Source organism: Dromiciops gliroides, chromosome 2, assembly GCF_019393635.1.
Source record: "Dromiciops gliroides isolate mDroGli1 chromosome 2, mDroGli1.pri, whole genome shotgun sequence".
In the NCBI taxonomy this organism is placed as follows: Eukaryota; Metazoa; Chordata; class Mammalia; order Microbiotheria; family Microbiotheriidae; genus Dromiciops; species Dromiciops gliroides.
In genome coordinates this window covers 58,423,464-58,445,903 of record NC_057862.1, presented here as the reverse complement: position 1 = coordinate 58,445,903, position 22,440 = coordinate 58,423,464, and the positions used below count along the sequence as shown (strand labels likewise).

The window sequence follows — 22,440 nt, the reverse complement described above, 5'->3', positions numbered from 1 at the left end:
CAGCAACTGTCTTTGGTCTCAGACATCAAATGACCATCCTTTTATTAAAAAATGGTGGCTCTCTCCCCCTCTCCATTACTCTACCCCACCCTTCATGTAGGTGTAGGGCATTGATCTTAATCACCAAGGAGAGTCTCATACCTGTAATCTTTAGGGCTAGGGTTACATGCATGGCATCTTTACATCTGTATGTATCATTCTAGAGCCTTTCCACCAGACTTCCTGCAGACTTGCAATCTGATGTTTGATAGTAAGGCTCAGTGCTCAGTAAGTCTATGACATAGAAAGATATGGAGGGTCGGCTAGCTGGCACAATGGACAGAGCACTGGCCCTGGAGTCCAAGGGACCTAAGTTTAAATGTGACCTCAGATGGTTATGAGCAAGTCACTTAAACCCAATTGCCTCCCCCTTCCCCCCCCCCCACAACAAAAAGGATATAAAGATTTTTGGAGGGGAAGGGGAATAATAATAATAACTAACATTTATATAATAGCTTTAAGATTAGCAAAGTTTTACGTGCATCATCTTAATTGTACTTAACAACAATCCTGTGAGAGAGGTACTATTATTATCCTCATCTTGTAGATGAGTAAATGAAGGTTTAAAGTAATCAAATAACTTCCCCAGGGTCACACAGTCTAAATCTGGGGCAGGATTCAAACCCAGATTTTCCTCACTTCAAATCCAGCTAATTAGTCCATGTTTCCTCCAACAAGCTGTGATTAATTGGTGAATGACCAATCAATCAGTAATTGATCCACTGATATGATGGCTACTACATGTGCTCCAAATCATTAATTATAAGAGAAATGAAAATAGAAACAATCTTGAGGTTTCACCTCATCCCCAGCAAATTCGTAATGTTGACAGAAGATGGGAGATAGTCAAATGGAAAGGGTTGTGAGAAGACAGGCACACTAATGCATTGTTGATTGAGCGGGTGAATTCATATTGGCATTTGGGAAAGCAATTTGGAATTATGCAAATGAAGTGACCAAAATGTCCCTTTGACCCAGAGATTCTATGAATGGATGCAGAGTGAAGAAAGCAGAACCAAGAAAATCATATACCCAATGAGTACAGCATGTTAATATATAGAATCACACACAAAACAATCGAAAGTGAAAGTTGCCAGATTGCAAAGAACAAGCCTGATCCCAGAAAAGATATATGAGATGACACCTCCTCCCCCTCCTTTGAAGATGTGGGAAGTCCAGGGGTGTGGAACATTACATATATTTTCAGATTTTTTTTCTATGTGTAATGGGGGAAATGAAGTAGGGGTTGGGGTTCTTAGGAATTCCTCTTTAAAGAATTACACCCTCTTGCACACAAAAGTAGTTAAAATAAGATGGTAGTTTATTTAGGGGCAAGTGAAGGGAAGGGAGGGGGGGAAACCATGAAAGAAATCCTTAGACTTCTCATGGGGAGAGAGGCACAAAGCACGTGGCTCAGAGGTACCAATCTCCTCGAGCAGGAGACTGGCAGGTACTTTTATAGAGGACTGATGGGGGGAGGGGTGACCATTTGACTGGAAAGTTCCTTTAGTGAGGGAGGACCATCCCCCACTGGTGGTAGCTGGGGGAATTGGGTGAGGAGTGGAGGACCATCCCCCACTGGTAGTGACTAGAGGAATTGGGTAAGGGGTGGCTATGGATCCCTCTTCAGGACACAAAGGCCGCAGCCACACCCAAATTTATCTCCCCATCGGTAAGGGAGACCAGAATGAAGGGTGGAGGTCCCAAAGCTAGCTCAGTCCAAACTGGTTCTGCTTATCTCTCTAGGGTATCTGTCCTCTGGTTTAGTTTCTCAAGGAGAAGATTCCTTGATGTGCCCCCAGAGAACTTCTGGGGTGCTCTGTACCCCATAACATATGTATTGATTGGTCTTGTTGATTTTTTCTCTTTTCTAATTTTTTTTTAATATTCTTTGTTATATAGGATAGCTCTCTGGGTTGGGGAAGGGGAAAGGGAAAAGGGGGAAATTTGGGTAATATAAAGCCGAACATATTAAAATACACAATCAGCAATTTTAACAAGAAGATAAAATCAGATTTTGTTATAGAATCAAGCAGGAATGAAAACTAGAATGTAGAATTTTAAGTAAAAGGGCCTTTATGGAAATTTACAAAGATGTTTCACAACTTTCCTGTCCCTTGGAGAATGTCATTGAAGTTACCCAGCTACCAGTAGAGAGATAAAAGCTGTTCAAGAGAATTATCATCTCCCTGGTCATTCTATCAGCCACCAAGGACACCTAACCTAGGTATAGACAGTTGCTGAGCACTGTGCTGATAAGTAATGACAATGGATTAGGGAGAGGCCAGATGAAGGGCTCAAGGAGTAAGAAACATGAAAGAGACTGGAATGTGCCAGTGACTGGATGACTGGGTGGGGAGGCACAGGAGTGTCCTTGTGCATGTCTAGGGGGAGGGGTGGTTGATCAGAATCCAGAACAAGGGTCATCCATGGACAAATTAGACCAAAGTGGGACAATTCAGTCGGGGAGGAGGGGGGACCCTGGACACCCAGTGGGCAGCATGAGGACACTGGGTGATAGGACAGATTGGAAATGAGCCAGTCCTCAAACTGAAGCGTCCAAGTTTGAGAGCACCTCCTCCATGAAGCCTTCCTCAATGACTACAGCCCATGTGGCTTCTCTGAAGCTCCATTTTACTGGCTCTTATCTGGCCACTATTAAAGTGCCCTCAGATGAGCTTCCTGTCACTGAGCAATGAAAAAGTTCATAGATGTCAGAGGCCATCTAGTCCAACTTCCTTATTTAACAGATAAGGAAAGTGACTTGTCCAAGATCACACAGATAGTGTCAGAGATAAGATTTGAACCCAGGTCCTCTGACTCCAGAAGCAGTGCCCTTTCCACCACCATTGCCTACTTGGGAGGGGCTGGAGGTAGAGGGAGCTTTCTTCCAGCTCAGATCCTATGATGCCTTGATCATCAAGACTGGAAAGAGGTCTTCCTTCTTTCCTTTTCTCCATTCCTTCCTTCCTTCCTTCCTTCCTTCCTTCCTTCCTTCCTTCCTTCCTTCCTTCCTTCCTTCCTTCCTTCCTTCCTTCCTTCCTTCCTTCCTTCCTTCCTTCCTTCTTTCTTTCCTTCCCTCCCTCCCTCCTCCCCTTCAAATTAGTCAATTGATGAGATTTGGGGGTTTTTATATCATTGTCATTATTTTATATATCACCCCCACTCCTATCTAATATCTTTTCCATAAGTTAAAAAAAATCAGCACAAAGACCAAAGCTGACACCTGCCATTAAATGTCCTTTTCTTTACCTAGCATTTCCTGCTTTTCCGAGGAAAGAAGGGAGGGGCATTGGGGAGGAGGTTTTCTTTGGCCTGGGGAGCCTTCCCAGCCTCACTAACACCCCCACCCCAATTAGGTGGCTGCCCATGCCCATAAGGTCAAGTATTAGTGTGCTGGACTGTCTTGTGCCTGGTCTGAAGTTTTAAGAGAGATTCGAGTGATTGTTTTCCCTCCTATCCTTAAACTTCTCCCACAAATGAAATGTTGTCCTCCAGAGGTCATTGAATAAAATGCTGGAATAATAAATACAATGAGGCCAGGGAGATGAAGGCATAAATCAGAGTAGGCTAGCAAAGCCCACAGGAGCTTAATGCTTTTGCTCTGCATTTAAGCATTTCTCTCCCTCCCTCTCCTCCCCCACCTTGTCTTTTGAATACATGGTCAGTCAGCTCAGGCAATTGACCTGCACAGACCACATGCTTTATGCTGAGATGCCAGGGAGAAAGCTGGGGAGAAAGGGAGGCATTAAGGAGAGATTTAAAGAGAGGAAATGACTCACAACCATTGTATGTCTGCTGCACATATCGCTGAATTACCAAGAAATTGACTGAGGATTTCTCTATTCCCAAATCTCTGTTTAAAAGAAAATGCCGGGGCAGCTAGATGGAGCAGTGGATAAAGCACTGGCCCTGGATTCAGGAGGACCTGAGTTCAAATTCACCCTCAGACACTTGACACTAGCTGTGTGACCTTGGGCAAGTCACTTAATCCTGATTGCCCCGCAAAAAAAAAAGAAAATGCCAGCAATGAAGTAAAAGGAGATATAGCACAGTGCCTGGCACATAGTAACAAATGCTTGTGTTTCTCTCCTCTCTGTCTCTCTCTCTCTCTCTCTCTCTCTGCCTCTGTGTGTGTCTGTCTCTGTTTCTGTCTGTGCATCTCTCTTTCTGCCTCTGTCACTCTGTCTCTGTCTCTGTCCCATCCATCCATCCATCCATCCATCCATCCATCCATCCATCCATCCATCCATCCATCCATCCATCCATCCATCTATCCATCATCTCCTACCACCTTCAGGCATGAGGACCAAACAGCCTCCCTTTCCCCCAGCACAATTGCATCTCCTATTGGACTATCTTTTATGCCGCTATTGTTGCTGCTGCTATGACAAACTGAAGAAGTTCCAAGTTATAACACTGAATAGATTTCTTCCCCTCACTTCCCAGATCTCTTGAGTCCAAAGCTAGTGTTCTTTGTACTTTATTGCCTAAAGACCATTTCCCCAATAGAACATCATTGGTACCCTGGCCCCATGGAGAGCCCCAGGTGGTTGACAGTTACTGTGTACTCTGGGGAAACCATGGCCCAATTCAGGAAAAGGGAATGCCATAAATCATCCAGGGCTGGCTAGAGACAGTGGGAATGTGCTGAGGAGGGAATGGGAGGGGGTAAGGCAGAGGATGGGTGGGAGAAAAACAGAAAAAAGGTACTTCCCTCTTCCATGTCAAAATAATAACCTATAAAGATTAAGAGTTCTGCTACTAACTATAGAACCTTAGAGAAGTCCCTTAAATTCCTCATGCCTCAGTTTCCTGATCTGTAAAATAAGGTTTGTAGTTGATAAGCTCTAAGATTCCTTCCAGCCCTAATAATCCGTGAATCTATCAGCTTTCACATGGGTGATCCAGCCTTGTCGGAAGTCTCTGCTCTTCTGGGACAAGTTTCATTGAGACTCCATGGTAGACTCCTTAAACGGGAAGGTCCCAGAATCATAGGAACCAGGAACTTCGGACCCGCGGCCTTGGATGCTCTCTCACTGCCACTTGAGTCTATAAGTCAAAATAACTCCTGCCAAACTTATCCATTGAGCCTGGATCTGGGAAATAATGTCTTTTTCCTGCATTTTTCAGGGAAGTGGGAGTCCCAGCTAAGAATGTGACTGTCTCTACCTTGGAACAGCAGGAGGGACCTGTCAGGACTCTGGCCTTAGTTGCTCAAATTTGGAGTAGTTACTCTTGACAAGAATGCATCTAAATAGGTTGAGTTTTTATCAGATCATGTAGCTCATGAGCACCCCCTTTCTCTAGTTTAATGGTAACAACACCCAGGGAAAAAGTAATTGTGCAGGTTATCCTTCTTTTGCTGCATGGTTTGTGCTATTTGATCATTTTTTTCTCCTGTCCCTTGTGGCTGTGGTTACCTGTTACACCTGATGGCATCAAGGGGACTGAATGGAAGTGCGAATATTTTGGTGAATCTTTTGCTCTGGAGACAAGAGAAAAAACAAAGTGCAGCCTCAAGATGGTGGCTAGCTAACTATGGGTACATTCGTTAGAGTGGGGAAACTACACTAGCAGAGGACCAGAAGAGAGAACAAGATGATCAGGCATGAGTCAGTGGTGGAGTACTGAAGTTTAGAAAAGACTGTGGTAACTAGAAATTGAGAGGATGCTAAACAAGCTTTGGTATATGGTCATGATGGACTGTCATTGGGCCATAAGAAATGATAAGCAGGATGATTTCAGAAAGGCCTAGAAAGATTTATATGAATTGATGCAAAATGAAGTGATCAGAACCTGGAGAATGTACACAGTAACAGCTATATTATATAATGAAGAATTGTAAATGACTTAGTTATTCTCAGCAATACAATGATCCAAGACAATCCCAAGGGCTAATGATGAAGCATACTATCCGCCTCCAGAGAAAGATCTGATACTATCTGAATGCAGACTGAAGCATGCTATTTTTCACTTTCATTCATTCTTTTTTTTTACTTGAGTCTTTTTATCCAAAATGACTAATATGGAAATGTTTTACACGATTGCACATGTACAAACTATATACATACATATATATACATACACACACACACACACACACACACATATATATATATATATATATATATATATATATGATTGGTTACTGTTGCAGAGAGGGGTGAGGAGAAGGAGGGAAATGAATACAAGGTTCCACATGAGGTCTGATCAGGGCAAAGGACAGAGGGGCTTTCATCTCCCCAAGTTTTGTACTCTTTGGTTCTATGAAGAGCTGGAATGGTAGATTTGACTTTTGCTCAGTGTCTGTGTTTCTCTTTATTAACTGTCAGATCATCTCCCCCCTATTCAATGATTCAATCAATTCAATAAACACAGGGGCTTTGTGCAGATCCCTGATATTTAAAAGGTTAAAAAAGAGAACACCTGCATTCATTCAGCTGCTAACATACACCTGATTAAAAGCACCTTATTAGCAACAGGAAGCTGTCAGCTCATCCTCATTGTTAATAACCCTTCTCTGTAAACTGCCATAGTAACTAATTCCTTTTTCCACTTAACTGAATTTGTCTTAATTGGGTTTGGGGGTTTTTTTGTATTATTTTCATATCATGAAATTCAAGGTTTATTGGAGGGCCCTTTTTGTGACTTCCTTGAGCACCAAAACAGCTAGTTATAAATCTGGCACCTACTATAAGCCAGGCATTGTGCTAGATACTGGATATTCAACAGCAGAAATAGAAATGGTTGGGCAGCTAGGTGGTACAGTGGATAGAGAACCGGCCCTGGATTCAGGAGTACCTGAGTTCAAATCCGGCCTCAGACACTTGATACTTACTAGCTGTGTGACCCTGAGCAAGTCACTTAACCCCCATTGCCCCGGAAAAAAAAAAAAAAAGAAATAGAAATGGTTTCTAATCTTAAGGAAGGGCAGCTAAATGTCTCAGTGGATAGAGCTCGGTCCCTGAAATCAGGAGGAGCTGAATTCAAACGTGACCTCAGACACTTGCTAGCTGTGTGACCCTGGGCAAGTCACTTAACCCTGTCTGCCTCAGTTTCCCCATCTGTAAAATGAGCTGAAAAAGGAAATGGCAAACCACTACAGTGTTTTTGCCAAGAAAACCCTAATTGGGGTCACAAAGAATTGGACATGACTGTTTCTAACTTGTTCATATATCTGACATGTCTCATTTAATCCTCACAACAACCATATGAGAAAAGTAATGTGAATCTTGTTAGTGGTGTGACTTTGGACATGCCACATTAGCTCACAGGTCCTCTTACTTTATCTGTAATATGGGAATAATAAATGGTAGAGACTAGACTTGGAAGCAGCTTTTGCTCCGGGCCTTTGTGTATTCTAAGAATCATCGATGTTAGCACCTTTTTGTACCTTCTTCTTACTTTACATAGTTTCGTGCCAGGAAAAAGGGGGAGGGGATCCTGGGATGGAGATTCCAGTAGGGGAGGGAGAGGAAGCCAAGGATGAGCCTGCATGTATGGATGAGATCCTTTCCTGGGCTCTCCCTTAGGAGAGAGCAGGCAGCGGCTTGTTTATAGTCTAATTGACATTGAACACATATCTTTTCCGACATTTTGTTATGTTGACCATCTGTCTGTTTCCCTGAAGATACTGGTAGTTAAAATCCCTTAGAAAATCTAGTAATATCTGTGTGCTTACTCCAAGTAAAGATGATACGGTAGAAAGAGTGGGAAAACTTTCCTTCTAATCCTGGTCCTGAATTAACTTGCCTTCTCTGAACTCCATTTATGTCTTCTCTGAAATGATGATGGCTTCAGTTAGATAATCTAAGGTTTCTTCCCATTCTCTGACACATTTTTAGTAAATACCTATGGAAGGAAGGCAGGGAGGGAGGGAGGGAGGGCGGGAGGGAGGGCTAATGTTCTATCATTGGGAGCTAGGAGATTTCAACTCTGTCTTCAGGGACAGAGGGGAGAAACCCAGGTGAGAGAATGGGAGGAGCTGTCCACGGTCATCTAGTCCACGGTGTGCTCAGAAGAAAGGACAAGTCGCTCAGGAATCCAGAAGTGGCCCTGGGAGTTCCCCAGGAATGCTTACCCCTTACCTTTCATTACAACCTAGTTTTCAAACCACTCATTTATGTATTTTATGCAATTTTCATTAATAACCCTGTGAGGTGGGTGGTGAGGTAGATAGTCCCACTTGATACAAAAAAAACCTAAAAACTAAAAACAAACAAAATAAATTTGGCTGCCAGGGGTGGGGTGAGGAGATATCAGGGCCACTGGGAAATCCTTCTTTCCCCATTCTAAAAATATCACACTGTGGCAGGGTCTACCTATTCCACCCATGAGTCAAGCCAACCCCAGGGGTTCATGGTTTGACATTGAAATTGCTGGTGTTTGTGGTACTCTAGTCTTGTAACTGAAATGTTTTTAAACTGTGGGAATGGCCTTCTGTAACCTCACTACTTCTTTTTTTCCCCTTAATTACACAGTAAGCAGAACTGAATTGTTCTCCTCTGAGAAAATAAGGCTTTGCTTTGGTCCATTTTTGTCAGCTTCTTTCTTCTCTTGCCTGCATGCTTCGTGTGCAATGGAGAAGTCTTGTTCAGTGAGTATAAAAGGTTTCTTCCACGATGGTTTCTAACAGTTACCCTTAATGACCCTTAAGCCAGTAAATGTGATCTCCATCACCTCAAAATGATTCTGGGATCATAATGTCCATACTCTTTGCCCAGCCCTCTATTTCTTAACTAGGCTTTCTCTAATCAGGTCCAAGACCAATTATTAAGTCTGCAGTTGGGGCTAAGTAAACGAGATAACAACCCCCCCCCTTCCTTTCCCACATGTGTCCTTGCTCATTTCTCCTAATTCAGTCCTAAATGCCTTAATCACATAATCTTATAGTCACTCAAAACTTGGTCATTCACCGTTCTAAAGATGAGGAAAGACCTGGATAATCCAAAATGATATATAATAAAAACACATTAATATTTAACCTGGATGCTTTAGAAGAGATTTGATTTTATTTATGGAGTGAATGTAGAAAAATTTTGGTTGCTAGGGTGGGGAGGAGAAAGTAGAGAAAAGATAAGAATTTAAACTGAAAGAAAACTAATTTAAAAGATAAACTTAAATGCCTAAAAGTTTCTCTATTCAGCTGGCTAAGTGTGCCTGGCTGGGGCCTGCATCATGAAAGAGCTAACATCCAACAGATGGCAGTAGAGAGCAGTAGCATCTTAGCAGAGATGCACAAAAGACCATAGAAGAGGGCGGTTAGGTGGCGCAGTGGATAAAGCACCGGCCCCGGATTCAGGAGTACCTGAGTTCAAATCCAACCTCAGACACTTGACACTTACTATACCAGGTGTGTGACCCTGGGCAAGTCACTTAACCCCCATTGCCCCACAAAAAAACAAAAAACAAAAAACAAACAAAAAAAAGACCATAGAAGAAAGCTACTCAATGTGAAGAAAAGCAAAGGGAAGCATCAAGATACCAAAAGAGGAAAATGGACCGCAAAATTAAAAAGATTAACTGTACTAGTCATGCATGTGTTCTTCCATATATAGTCCTTGACCAAGTATATAACTTACCTATATTCCCTGACCACATATGTTGCCTATGTATGTACTCCTTTATCTATGTTTTCTAATCATATGTACTCCCAGTGTGTATCTGATTAAATTGTCTTTTACTTTGAACTACTGTGTCTATGGTTGGTCTAAAAAAGAAAACACATTAATGGAGTTTTCTCCAGATTTTTAGTACTGACCCATAAAATGGCCTGAATGGGTAGCTTTGTTGGGACTAGAAGCCCTGGGTGCTGCATTTATGTTTAAATATCATAATAGTTAACATTTACATATTCCAGTTTTCAGAGGAGGGAAATGAAATTCAGTGAGATTCAATGACTTACCCATAACCACACATCTAGTAAATACTAAAAATATCATTTGAACCCTAGTTTCTCCTGAAACTAAATCCCATGCTTTTCTAGGATATCACACTGCCAAAATAAATAGGAAACACAAAACCAAAAAAATCTTGGCTCTAGAGAAGAGACAAGGAAAGGAACTTCTTTTCTTCCCTTGTAGAGGCAGGGGCTATTGGTGTGGAACCTTGCACATAATGCCAGGCAGTAGTGCCCTGTTGCTTGGCTTTTCCTGTTTTTCTCTGTTACATGGAAGAACATATTTGGTGGAGAGGTGGGTTGGATTAGATGTTATGTAAAAACAAAAGACATCAATATTTAAAAAAAAACAGAAAAGAAAGACAAATAAGTAAGAAAAAAAGAAAATTAATAAATAGCCAAACTAAATGATGAAACAAAATTTAAATGGCTCAAGCCTTTCCCTGTAAATTACTACTCCCTTATACCTACCTATTTACTTCCTCCCTGCTAGCCACTCTATGCTAAAGATTGAACCCACTTCTCTCTCAGCCTTTTGCAAAGCGCTCAGTTAAGCATAACTGTTCTCTCTTAAAACCTGGAACAAAGGATGTGCTTCAGTGTCCAAATTTCAAAAGACTTCCCTGGCAGGTTGCATGTGAAGTTTATAGAGGACATTGGAGATGTCAACAAAGCAAGTAAGCAAAGAAAGTGTTAACCAGGGGGCAGCTAGGTGGCGCAGCGGTTAAAGCGCTGGCCGTGGATTCAGGAGGACCTGAGTTCAAATCTGATCTCAGATGCTTGACACTTACTAGCTATGTGACCCTGGGAAAGTCACTTAACCCTCATTGCCACACCAAAAACAAAAATAAACAAACAAACAAACAAAAACAAAAAAGAAAGTGCTAACCAAAAAATGTACCAGCAAGATTTGCTGCAGATAGTTAGTTATATTAACTCCTCCTGCCTGCCCCTGTCTCCAAACCTTTGTCTGACTGGACTTTCTCTGAGTATAGGTCATAACTCTGAAATAATTTTTTTCTTTGAAAGGAAAAAAAGCAGGTATACTTTGAATAGTAACAAAATTATGAGTTTTGTGGAAATCTGACCTGGAAGTAGGATAGCAAATATGCCCTAAAATCAATACATTACATCTGAGAATTGACTTTTAATTTGCTCTTTTTGATATAGGTCACTTTATTTTCTGTGTTTTGTGTGTATATGGATTGTGTGTATATGTGTGTTTATGTATGTGTGTGTGTGTGCCTCTTCTGTTTCTGAAACTAGACTGTAAGCTTCCCAAGGGCAAAAACTGCATTTCTTCCTTTCTGTGTCCCTGGTAAAAATTCAGTCCATGTGTTGACTGGCCAGTGTAGCCTGACAAAAACCTGGAGGAGTAGCAACTGACATCAATTGTTGCATTTGAGGAGGGGAAAAACCATAAACTTGGAAATCAGGTCTGAGTTCTTTTTTTTTTGTTTCGTTTGTTTTTTTGTTTTTTTTTTAAGTGAGGCAATTGGGGTTAAGTGACTTGCCCAGGGTCACACAGCTAGTAAGTGTTAAGTGTCTGAGGCCAGATTTGAACTCAGGTGCTCCTGACTCCAGGGCCGGTGCTCTATCCACTGTGCCACCTAGCTGCCCCTCAGGTCTGAGTTCTAATGTTTGGAGGAAGAATGTGCTTTTGGACTCTTGTAAGCTCTCCCTCTAACTTGGTTGAATGAGTTTGTTCCCTGAGTATGCCTCTGCGACATTAGCCTATTCCCTGTCCTAGACTAAACAAGAAAAAAGAGTCTTGCTAATTTCTGTATGAGAAGATAGATCAAATTCCTGTGAGTTAGAGGGTCCTGGGTCTGAGAAGAAATGCCCTGAATGGACCTTAGAACTTGGAAATGCAAAATCCAGAATTCTAGCAGATCTCAATTGTCCTACCCAATTCTATCATGGCAGCTGCCTTTAAGACTGTCTCAGCCCACTTCTAAGTGCAAGAAATGCTTTGGAGGGTGGTAGACATTATTTGCGTATGATTTACATATGGCTATATTGACTCTGCTATAACTATCCTTTCCTAGGGACCTTCCAAGTTATTGTTCCTCTGTAGAAGGTTGGGTTCTTCTTTATTTTAAAAAATATTGTATTTTTTAAAGTATATGTTAAAAATTTAAACATTAATATTTTAAAAATTTGAGTTCCAAATTCTTTCCCTCCCTCCCTTTCCTGCCCCCTCATTGAGAAGGCAAGCAATTTTATATAGATTATACATGTCCAGTCATGTAAAACATATTTCCATATTAGTCATGTTGTGAAAGACCAGACTCCCCCTCCCCACCCCCAAAAAAAACAAGAAAAATAAAGTTGGGGGCGGCTAGGTGGTGCAGTGGATAAAGTACCGGCCCTGGATTCAGGAGTACCTGAGTTCAAATCCGGCCCCAGACACTTGACACTTACCAGCTGTGTGACCCTGGGCAAGTCACTTAACCCACATTGCCCTGCAAAAAAAAAAAAGAAAAAAGAAAAAGAAAGTTGTTGTTGTTGTTGTTTTTAAGTATGTTTTGATCTGCATTCAGACCCCATCAGTTCTTTCTCTGGATGTGGATAGCATGTTTCATCATGAGTCCTTCAGAATTGTCTTCAACCATTTTATTGCCAAAAGTGACCATCTATAATTGATCATCTGACACTGTTGCTGTTACTATGTACAATGTTCTCCTGGTTCTTCTCACTTCACTTTGCATGAGTTCATATAAGTCTTCCCAGATTAGGTTTTTGGCAGGGGTGGGGGGGGGTGCAATGAGGGTTAAGTGCCTAGAGCCACACAGCTAGTAAGTGTCAAGTGTCCGAGGCCAGATTTGAATTCAGGTCCTCCTGAATCCAGGGCCAGTGCTCTATCCACTGCACCACCTAGCTGCCCCCCCCCTTTTTTAACCATTCTGCTTGTCATTTCTTATAGCACAATAATATTCCATCACAATCATATTCTACAACTTATTCAGCCATTCCCCAATTGGTGAGCATCCCCTCAATTTCCAATTCTTTGCCACCAGAAAAAAGAGTTGCTATAAATATTTTTGTACATAAAGGTTCTTTTCTTCCTTTTTTTCTTTTTTCATCTCTTTCAGGGTACAGACCTAGTAGTGGCATTGCTCACTCAAAGATATGCACAATTTGGGACATAGTTCCAAATTGCTCTCCAGAATGGTTCACAACTCTACCAACAGTACATTAGTATCTCAATTTTTCCATATCCCCTCCAACATTTGTCATTTTCCTTTTCTGTCATATTAGCCAATTTGATAAGTATGAGGTGTTATCTCAGAGTTGTTCCAATTTGCATTTCTCTAATTAATAATAATTTAAAGCTTTTTTCATATAACTATAGATTTGGTTCTTACATCTTTTAAAACAAAATAAAACAAAGTTCTCTATTTACTCCTGTCTACCCACTCTCATTGGGCCAGAGACCTGCCTTCTCCTTGGATAAGGCCTGGGGAGACACAGATGGAGTACTAGGCCAAGAAGTTATGAGGGCTGGTAAGCACCACCAAGGATGTCTTTCTTAGGGTTTTGTTGATTTAAGATTTGAAAAGCACTTTACACCTATCTCTTTTGTTCCTCACAACAACCCTGTAAAGTTGTTATTGTTGTTGTTGTTATTCCCATTTTGCAGACGGGGAAACCAAGGCCAAAAGCAGTTAAATGACTTATTCAGGGTCACAAAGGGTTTGAACTCAAGTCTTCCTGACTCGAGGTCCAGAATTCTATCTCTTGCATACCTCAGCTGACTTTCCTGTGGTACTGGGGCTATAGACATGTTGCGGGTAATGTTTTTTAGTTTGTTTTTTTTTCCAGTAGTTTTTCTTCAGGCTAACATGTTCTTATGGAAGAATCTGTGGAGTTTAATAAATATTATCAATAGGTCACATTAATATAGCACTTTCAGCCTTGCTATGTATTTTATCTGTTTTGATAATACATTTGCAATGACTGCTGAGGCACTTGGAGGAAGCATCTCTTCCCTATTCCTTCTTTCTCTTCTTTCCTTTACATCATCATCTTTTTTTTTTTTTTAAGTGAGGCAATTGGGGTTAAGTGACTTGCCCAGGGTCCTGACTCCAGGGCTGGTGCTCTATCCACTGTACCACCTAGCTGCCCCTGCATCATCATCTTTGACCCTCCCTTTACTCACTCAACACATTGAACAAATATTGATTGAATACTTATTAGTCTCTCCCATCTCTAATCTATCATTGACCTTGTAAAAATATTTTAACTAACTGGTTGGCCTCATCTGTGGACTTTTAACTGGCTGGCTATCTGACTGCTATTAATTTCCTAAGGCAGTCTGTTAGGGCCATTTAAAAATTCCCCTGCAACTGCTTCTCCCAAATTGATAAGCAAATGCCTCTTAATTAAATAATCAAAGCAGGGTTTATTTATAAAAATAAATGTAAGAGATAAGGGTAAAGAAATGCAAAGTTATACGATCTGACTGCTTTTAATATAATAAGGGTCATATAAGGGGGTATGTTGGCTGCTACTTCTGAGGCCTGGAGCCATGCTTTGCTTGGACCAGTTTGCCTTCAGTCCTCTTCTGTACCAACCAACCTTCTTCTACCCCTGAAAAGCCCCTTAGTATCCTCATTCCTCCGGCATCTCTCTATCTTCTTGCTAGCTCTTTCTCCATCCCCTTTCTGTACTATAGTGACGACCCCCAGCTTCTCTGCCTCTCAGGCTACATATCCCTTCTCTCCCCTCAAACCTCAGGCTCCCTGTGCCCCTGAACATGCCAAGCTAATTTGCTGGCTGCCCTAGCACCATGGTCAGGGAGCTCAGGTGAGCCATGCTTACCACACCCAGGGTTCGAGGAACCCGTGCCCCCTGCTGGGCACATGGGACCTCCTCATGGGCCTCACCATGCCATGCCCAGGGCTTTTCATCCCTCCCCCCCCAAGCTGAAACGGAGGGGGAGGGGCAGCTCTGCTCGGGGAGCCTGAGGCTAATTTTAACACCTATAACCCAGCATCCAAAGGGTTATTCCTAAAGCATTGCCCTGATCATGTTTATTCTCTAAAGCAGAGGTGTCAAATACACTTGTGAGCTCACAACACTCCTAAGTGGGGTCCAAACCAGATTTTAAAAAATTGCTATTTGATTTAATGTGCTGATGTATTAATAAAAAAGAAAAGAAAAGAAAGAGAAGAAAAATCAATCAATGAATGAATAAATAAAACTATGTAAACATGTGTGGTTTGCTAAGTCAACATGTGGCCCACTGGGATTCTTATGTATGGTTTGGTGGCCCTGTTTCCCTTGGAGTTTGATGCCACTGCTCTAAAGGCATGATAAACTTTACTGACTCCCCATTACCTCTAGAATCATGTTATATTATGGTTTTAAAAAGGTAGGGAGGGGGCAGCTAGGTGGCGCAGTGGATGGAACACCAGCCCTGGAGTCAGGAGCACCTGATTTTAAATTTGGCCTCAGACACTTAACACTTACTAGCTGTGTGACCCTGGGCAAGTCACTTAACCCCAATTGCCTCACCAAAAAAAAAAAAAAAAAAGAAAAGGTAGGGAAATCTCTAGAAAAATGGGGTGTTCAAGGAAGTCTATGACAGCTATCAGCATTACTCAGGAGCCCAAAAAATGGTAAAGGGATTGGAATGAATGAATGAAGTAGAAGTGAAAATGATTTATGAATGCATATAATAATCACATTTTATTTGCCAAACACCATGTATCTAGAGATAAAGGATACAAAAGTGAGACAGTTGCTGCTCCTCATTTACATCATAACAGGGGAAAACAACATAATATGGGGGGTGGGGAGGATAAACATTTATACAACATCTACTATGTACCAGGCACCATGCTAAGTGCTTTTTAAATGTTATCTCATTTAATAGAGGAACTAGAAAACTTTTCTATATTTCAGGTTATCAGGGAGAAAATGTTCCTTGAAATAATGAAAGAAGTGCTTAAAAGACAAAACATTGCTTTTAAAAAAGGACTTCAAAAAGAAAAACGATTAGACGAGGCAAAGACCTAACCTGTGTTATGAAGTTAGAAGAGGAAGAGAAAGAGAGAGAAGGAAAGAAGAGCCACTGAACCTTCAGAATTATATAATAGAGGGGCAGCTAGGTGGTGCGGTGGATAGAGCACAGCCATGGAGTCAGGTGGACCTGAGTTCAAATCCGGTCTCAGACACTTAACACTTACTAGCTGTGTGACCCTGGGCAACTCACTTAACCCAATTGCCTCAAAAAAAAAAAAAGAAGAAGAACCATATAATAGAGATGAAGACCCTGAAGCCACATCTCCAGTTAAAAGGAATTATGATGAGGGTTTACAGAAGCCATGAGTAAAGAGGTCATCCCATATTGGTCAAAGGAAGGAGAGATGAGATATGGTGTTTGGTGACTGTCTACTAAAGAGTAGTGAGGCGCCATTTGGTTTTGTTTTTTTGTTTTTTTTAGTGAGGCAATTGGGGTTAAGTGACTTGCCCAGGGTCACACAGCTAGTAAGTGTCAAGTGTCTGAGGCTGGATTTGAACTTAGGTACTCCTGACTCCAGGGCTGGTGCTCTATCCACTGTGCCACCCAGCTGCCCCAAGGCACCATTTGTTGATCTGCCACAAACAATAGTGAGATATAATGTCTTCCCTAAGGTGACATTCTGGGATAAAACAGAGACTCTCTAGATTTGTCAGTTCTCTTGATATCTTAGTAATAAAACTTTATCAGAGATATTAGATGCAAATATTGTTTCCTTATCTTTACCTTCCCTTATTTTTCTGGTTCCATTGATTTTGTTCATGCAAAATATTTTTTAATTTTAAATTTTGTGCAAGTGAATTGCATGATTGTCATTTTTTGGTTTTGTTTTTTGGGTTTTTTTAGTGAGGCAATTGGGGTTAAGTGACTTGCCCAAGGTCACACAGCTAGTAAGTGTTAAGTGTCTGAGGCCGAATTTGAACTCAGGTACTCCTGATTCCAGGGCTGGTGCTCTATCTACTGCGCCACCTAGCTGCCCCCCATGATTGTCATTTAAAAAAAAAAATCTCACTTCTCTCTTGTTTGGTTAAAAATCCTCTCTCTTGTCATAGCTTTGAAAGGTACCTGATCCTAGTTCTCTTGTATTTTTTTTTAATGGTACAACCTTCAATATTCAGTCCTGTGTCCCTTTTCATCTTTTCATGTTATTTGGTGTAAGTTTATGCTCTAAAAACAATTTATGGCATATCTCCAGAACTGTTAAAGCTGAAAACCACTACCTACTTTTTGAGGATTCCCAAGGATAGAACTGATATTTTCTAGAAGAAACCTATAAAGCATTGCTAATGAGGACAGAGTTCTAGGCAAGAATTTGAAGGCATTAAGGGTACAAGTGGTATTTTTAAAATCAATATTTCTCAACTGAAGGTGTATTTCAGAAATAATCTGGTTAGGAAGATGGTGTCTGAGAATGATTTGAATTTTTAGACTATAGCATAAGATATAGCAATGATGAGCTCTTGGAAGGAGATGAAGGACAGATGAGAGCTAGAAAAAAATTTTTTTTTGCCTAAATTTTTATGATTCTGATCAAGGGCTTTAAAGTGAAAATAGGAGAAAATACCCACATTTATCCACCAAGATTGATAATGCAGAGAGTTACATTATGACTTGGGAAGAATAGTAGAAAAAGATCAATAATTTTCACAAAACAAAGTCAAACAATGAAAATTCATTAAATATTCCCTATGTGCCAGGCACCATTCTAAGCACTGCCCAAGAAGATACAATGTCCAAGAAGGACAGAAATAAAACATCCAGCCTCAGATGTCTGTACAGCAAATTGGTAGTAGGCCATTTCTGTTGGGAATATTCTTTTTTTTTAAATTTAATTTATTTTTAAAGTACTCAGGAATCTTTTTTTTTTTTGACGGGGCAATGAGGGTTAAGTGACTTGCCCAGGGTCACACAGCTAAGGTCAAGTGTCTGAGGCTGGATTTGAACTCAGGTCCTCCTGAATCCAGGGCCCAAGCTTTATCCACTGAGTCACCTAGCTGCCCCAGAATATTCTTCTGGAGGTTAGATTAGATAAAATGACTAATGTATATTGAGAAGATAAATTTATGTGATGAAATCCAAGGACCAGAGGGGAAAACATGGAAGAGTGCATTTCAGTAAGGATCTATGGAGGTAGAAACAATGTTTTCATGGGAGTATGCAACAGACTAATTGAGAGAGAGACAGACAGACAGACAGAGACACAGAAAGAGACAGAGACAGAGACAGAGATGACTAGTTTGAGAAAGATATCCTAGACCTATCATGGAGAAATAATAAAATACTGAAGGACTTCAGCTATCCTTTTCAGCTAAAAGCAAGTCAATGGCTTGTTTTTGGCTTACCTTAATGACCAATCATACAAACCTCCAAAAAGTAGAGGGAGTGATGAAAAATGCAATTTGGGACCTGTTTCTGATCAATAAGGCAAAACTAACTGTCAGAGAAGAAATGATGAGAAACTGGATAAGCTCCAAATCTATGATCTTATGATCTGGGAAAGTGATTGTTTCATCTTAGGGCTGGTGATAGAGGAGGAAAAAATAGAATATAGTCTTAAGTGTCCCTTAAATATATAGAAAGAAGATTTCGAAGAGTTCAGAAAAAGGATTGGTAGGATTCCATGGCCTAAAATACTGTGGGTGTTGTTTGTCCAAGAGGGATGGGAAACTCTCAGAGATGAATCTTTGATGACATAAGCAATTCCAATAGGAAAAAAAAAAAAGGTGGATCAATTAAAAAAAAACTTAGGGGGGCAGCTAGGTGGTGCAGGGGATAGAGCACCGGCCCTGGAGTCAGGAGGACCTGAGTTCAAATCCAGACTCAGACATTTAACACTTACTAGCTGTGTGACCCTAGGCAAGTCACTTTACCTCAATCGCCTCACCAAAAAAAACAAACAAAAACACACAAAAAAAAACTTAGGGAAAAAAAAGGAGTAATGGTATAAAGAGCCAGATGTATATGCACAGAATGCATTTCATTGAAGTAGAATCTAAATGAACCAAATATAGGGTTAGAAATCTTGAGAAACAGGGCTACTCTTGAGCAGCATCTCAAACTTCAACTTTTCAGGATTCTTTACTACAGTGAAAATGAATAGAACAATGTTGGCTGTGAAACTCCTGAACTGGGATATTTTGTTGCATCCCATTAAAATGTAAGCTTCCTGGGGCAGCTAGGTAGCACAGTGAATAGAGCACAGGCCCTGGAGTCAGGAGGACCTGAGTTCAAATTCGACCTCAGACAGTTAACACTTACTAGCTGTGTGACCTTGGGCAAGTCACTTAACCCCAATTGCCTCAAAAAAAAATGTAAGCTTCCTCAGGGCGGGATCATTTTAGCACAGTAACTGATATATTGTAGGCACTTAATAAATGCTTGTTGACTTGACTATGCTAATCTCAATTTCTTGTATCCTGTGTTCTATATTCTGTTCCCTTCTTTCACTACAGGAACAGACACACCCAAAATCTATTTGTAGAGAAGTGTTATCAGCCCTGTCTCACAGCTTTTTGGCTGGTAAGTCTGGTGAAAGCTGTCTACTTCTGACTGCTTTCAATACCTAATGACTGCCTGGGGAAACTGGTCTGCCACAGGGAAACTTCAAGTAGCTGGGAAGAGGGTTAAGTATCATAGTATCTGGCATATTTCTCATATGTCCTCCTCTGGTGTCTTCCATTGTCTTCCTGGAAAGCACACCTCGGCTCTTTTTCAAATATGCCCCCCCCCCCACCCCAGTGCAACATTTGAACAACCAGAGGCCACAGTGCTTATGTTAAATGCCTAGGGCGATTCACTTTGTCCTTCCTGCTTTTATCTGGTGCCAAGAGAAGTCAGGAAAAGGCAGAGGGATTAAAAAAAAAAAAAAGATATCGATTACATCCAATGGGAGGTTAAAGATTTCAAAAAGACATGTAAAGGAAACGATAAAGGATAGATCAAAGAATAAGTGCAAGAGTGTCATTGTCATGTAACAGTGTCACTGTGGCCAGTAGTGAATAGTAAAGGTAACATAAAGTGGGGGAGGGTTGATGTTGTTTTAACTGTGTTAGAGTATGAGAAAGATCAAAGAATTCTGTGGGAATCAGGAACCTTAGAAGGCTTAGGTCTGTCCAACCAAATCAACATACTTTTTTTTTTTTTTTTGCGGGGCAATGAGGGTTAAGCGACTTGCCCAGGATCACACAGCTAGTGTCAAGTGTCTGAGGTCGGATTTGAACTCAGGACCTCCTGAATCCAGGGCCGGTGCTCTATCCACTGCACCACCTAGCTGCCCCTCAACATGCATTTATTAAGTGTCTCCTCGGGGTGAGCAGCAGGAAGGGTACTGTGCTAGATACTGTGGCTACAAAGGCAGAAAATGAACAAAATTAGTTCCTGCCCTCAAGGAGTTGGTATTCTACTGAAATCCCAATCCCTGAGACAGGCCGGTGCTGGGGTTGAGGCTTCCGGTCCAAGGTAACATGTGGCTATAGCTCTCTTCTGGCTCTAGCTGCATCCCAGTGAGAACAAAGGAGGTGACAGAGTAGGTAACTGAGAGCAGATATTTCATTTACATATGCTTCCCTTTTTTACATTTAATTCAATTTCATTTTTTCTCAATTACATGTAAACAACAAATTTTAGCTTTTAAAAAAATTCTGAGTTCCAAATTCCCTCCCTCCCACCTCTCCCTATTCATTGAGTAGGCAAGCTTATTGACATAGGCAGTCATGTAACACATTTGCATATTAGCCATGTTTCAAAAGAAAACAGACAAAAACCCCCCCAAATCCAAGAATAATAAAGAAAGTTTAAAAAGTATGCTTTCACCTGCATTCAGACTCCATCAATTCTTTCTCTAGACATAGCTAGCATTTTTTTTTCATAAGTCTTTCGGAATTGTTTTCAGTTATTGTATTGCTGAGAATAGCTAAGTCATTCACAGTTGATCATCCTATGATGTTCGTGTTATTGTGTACAATGCTCTCCCAGTTCTTCTCACTTCACTTTGCAGCAGTTCATGGAAGTCTTCCCAGGTTTTTCTGAAAGCATCCTGCTTGTCATTTCTTATAACACAATAGTATTCCATTACAATAATATATGACAATTTGTTTAGCCATTCCCCAATTGGTGAGCATCCCCTCAGTTTCCTATTCTTTGCCACCAAAAAAGGGCTGCTTTAAATATTTTTTCAATGATATCTTTGGGATATAGACCTAGCAGTGGTATTGCTGGATCAAAGGGTATGCATAGTTTTATAGCCTTTTGGGCATAATTCCAAATTGCTCTCCAGAATGGTTGGAGCAGTTCACAACTCCACCAACAGTGAATTAGTGTTCCAATTTTTTAAATCTCTTACACGTGCTTCTAATGACTTTAATTTGTTGTATATGAAACCAGGGGCTCAAGCACATTGTAAAGGTCTTTAGAAAATAAAGGGCTACTGCAGAACCTCAGAAAGATAGCACCAAAAAACCAAAACAGAACAAAAAAGCCCAAGTCTTAAAAACTCCAACAATTAATTTTTTTTGCCATCATCGACAACAAGATCTTCTGCGTGCATGGGGGCCTCTCTCCTTCTATCTGGACCCTGGACCAGATCCGGACGATTGACCAGAAGCAGGAGGTACCTCACGACGGGCCCATGTGTGATTTGCTTTGGTCTGACCCTGAAGACACAACCGGCTGGGGTGTGAGTCCCCAGGGAGCTGGCTACCTCTTTGGCAGTGATGTGGTGGCCCAGTTCAATGCAGCCAATGATATTGACATGATATGCCGGGCTCACCAGCTGATGATGGAAGGCTACAAGTGGCACTTTAATGAAACTGTGCTCACCGTGTGGTCAGCACCCAACTACTGCTACCACTGCAGAAATGTAGCAATCATCTTGGAGCTGGATGAGCACCTCCAGAAAGACTTCATCTTTGAAGCTATACCCCAGGAAACCTAGGGCATCCCTTCCAAGAAGCCAGTGGCTGACTACTTCCTGTGACCCCCACCCAAGTCCCTTCCAGCCCCATCCTTTACTCCTCTCCCCAGCCTCAACATCCTTTGGACCACTGTGACTCTGTCCCTTGCTATTCCCATTACCACCATCTGCAGGACAGGGTCTCCAAATGTAGGGGAGATTTCCCCCGTCTCCTCCCTAGGATCTTGGCGGACACTGGGAGAGCAGAGAAGCCTTTCCTATCTTGTGTTCTGTCCTAGGCAGAGGTGAGGGTGGGCAGTAAGGAGGACAACCTTTGATCCAATTTCCTCCTCCCCCAGATTCTTGGTTTCTAAGATTCTGGTGATTTTTTTTCTGGTTTTCTTTTTTTGTTTGTTTGTTTGCTTTTAGATAAAAACTTTGGGAGAAAATGAAAAAAAATCTAATAAAAGAAAGAAAATGGGAAAAAAAGCAACCATGAATTATTGCTGTGTTTCTGCTGACAGGCTTCCATAGACAGGATGTTTGGATGTCGCCTATGCAGGTTATTTTTGTCCACATAGG

The 22,440-nt window shown here is 41.2% G+C and overlaps 1 protein-coding gene and 1 pseudogene across 1 annotated transcript in view; both read left to right on the top strand.

Annotated features, from left to right (window-relative positions):
- Positions 1-19,487, top strand: part of POLR3A (RNA polymerase III subunit A) — a 75,943-nt gene extending 56,456 nt beyond the window's left edge. Inside the window, exon 32 of the transcript XR_006354771.1 lies at positions 19,421-19,487. The gene's annotated coding sequence lies outside the window, so the exon portion shown is untranslated. The remainder of the gene's footprint in view (positions 1-19,420) is intronic.
- LOC122738266 lies at positions 14,733-21,942 on the top strand (annotated as a pseudogene).
- Positions 21,943-22,440: the final 498 nt, after the last annotated feature.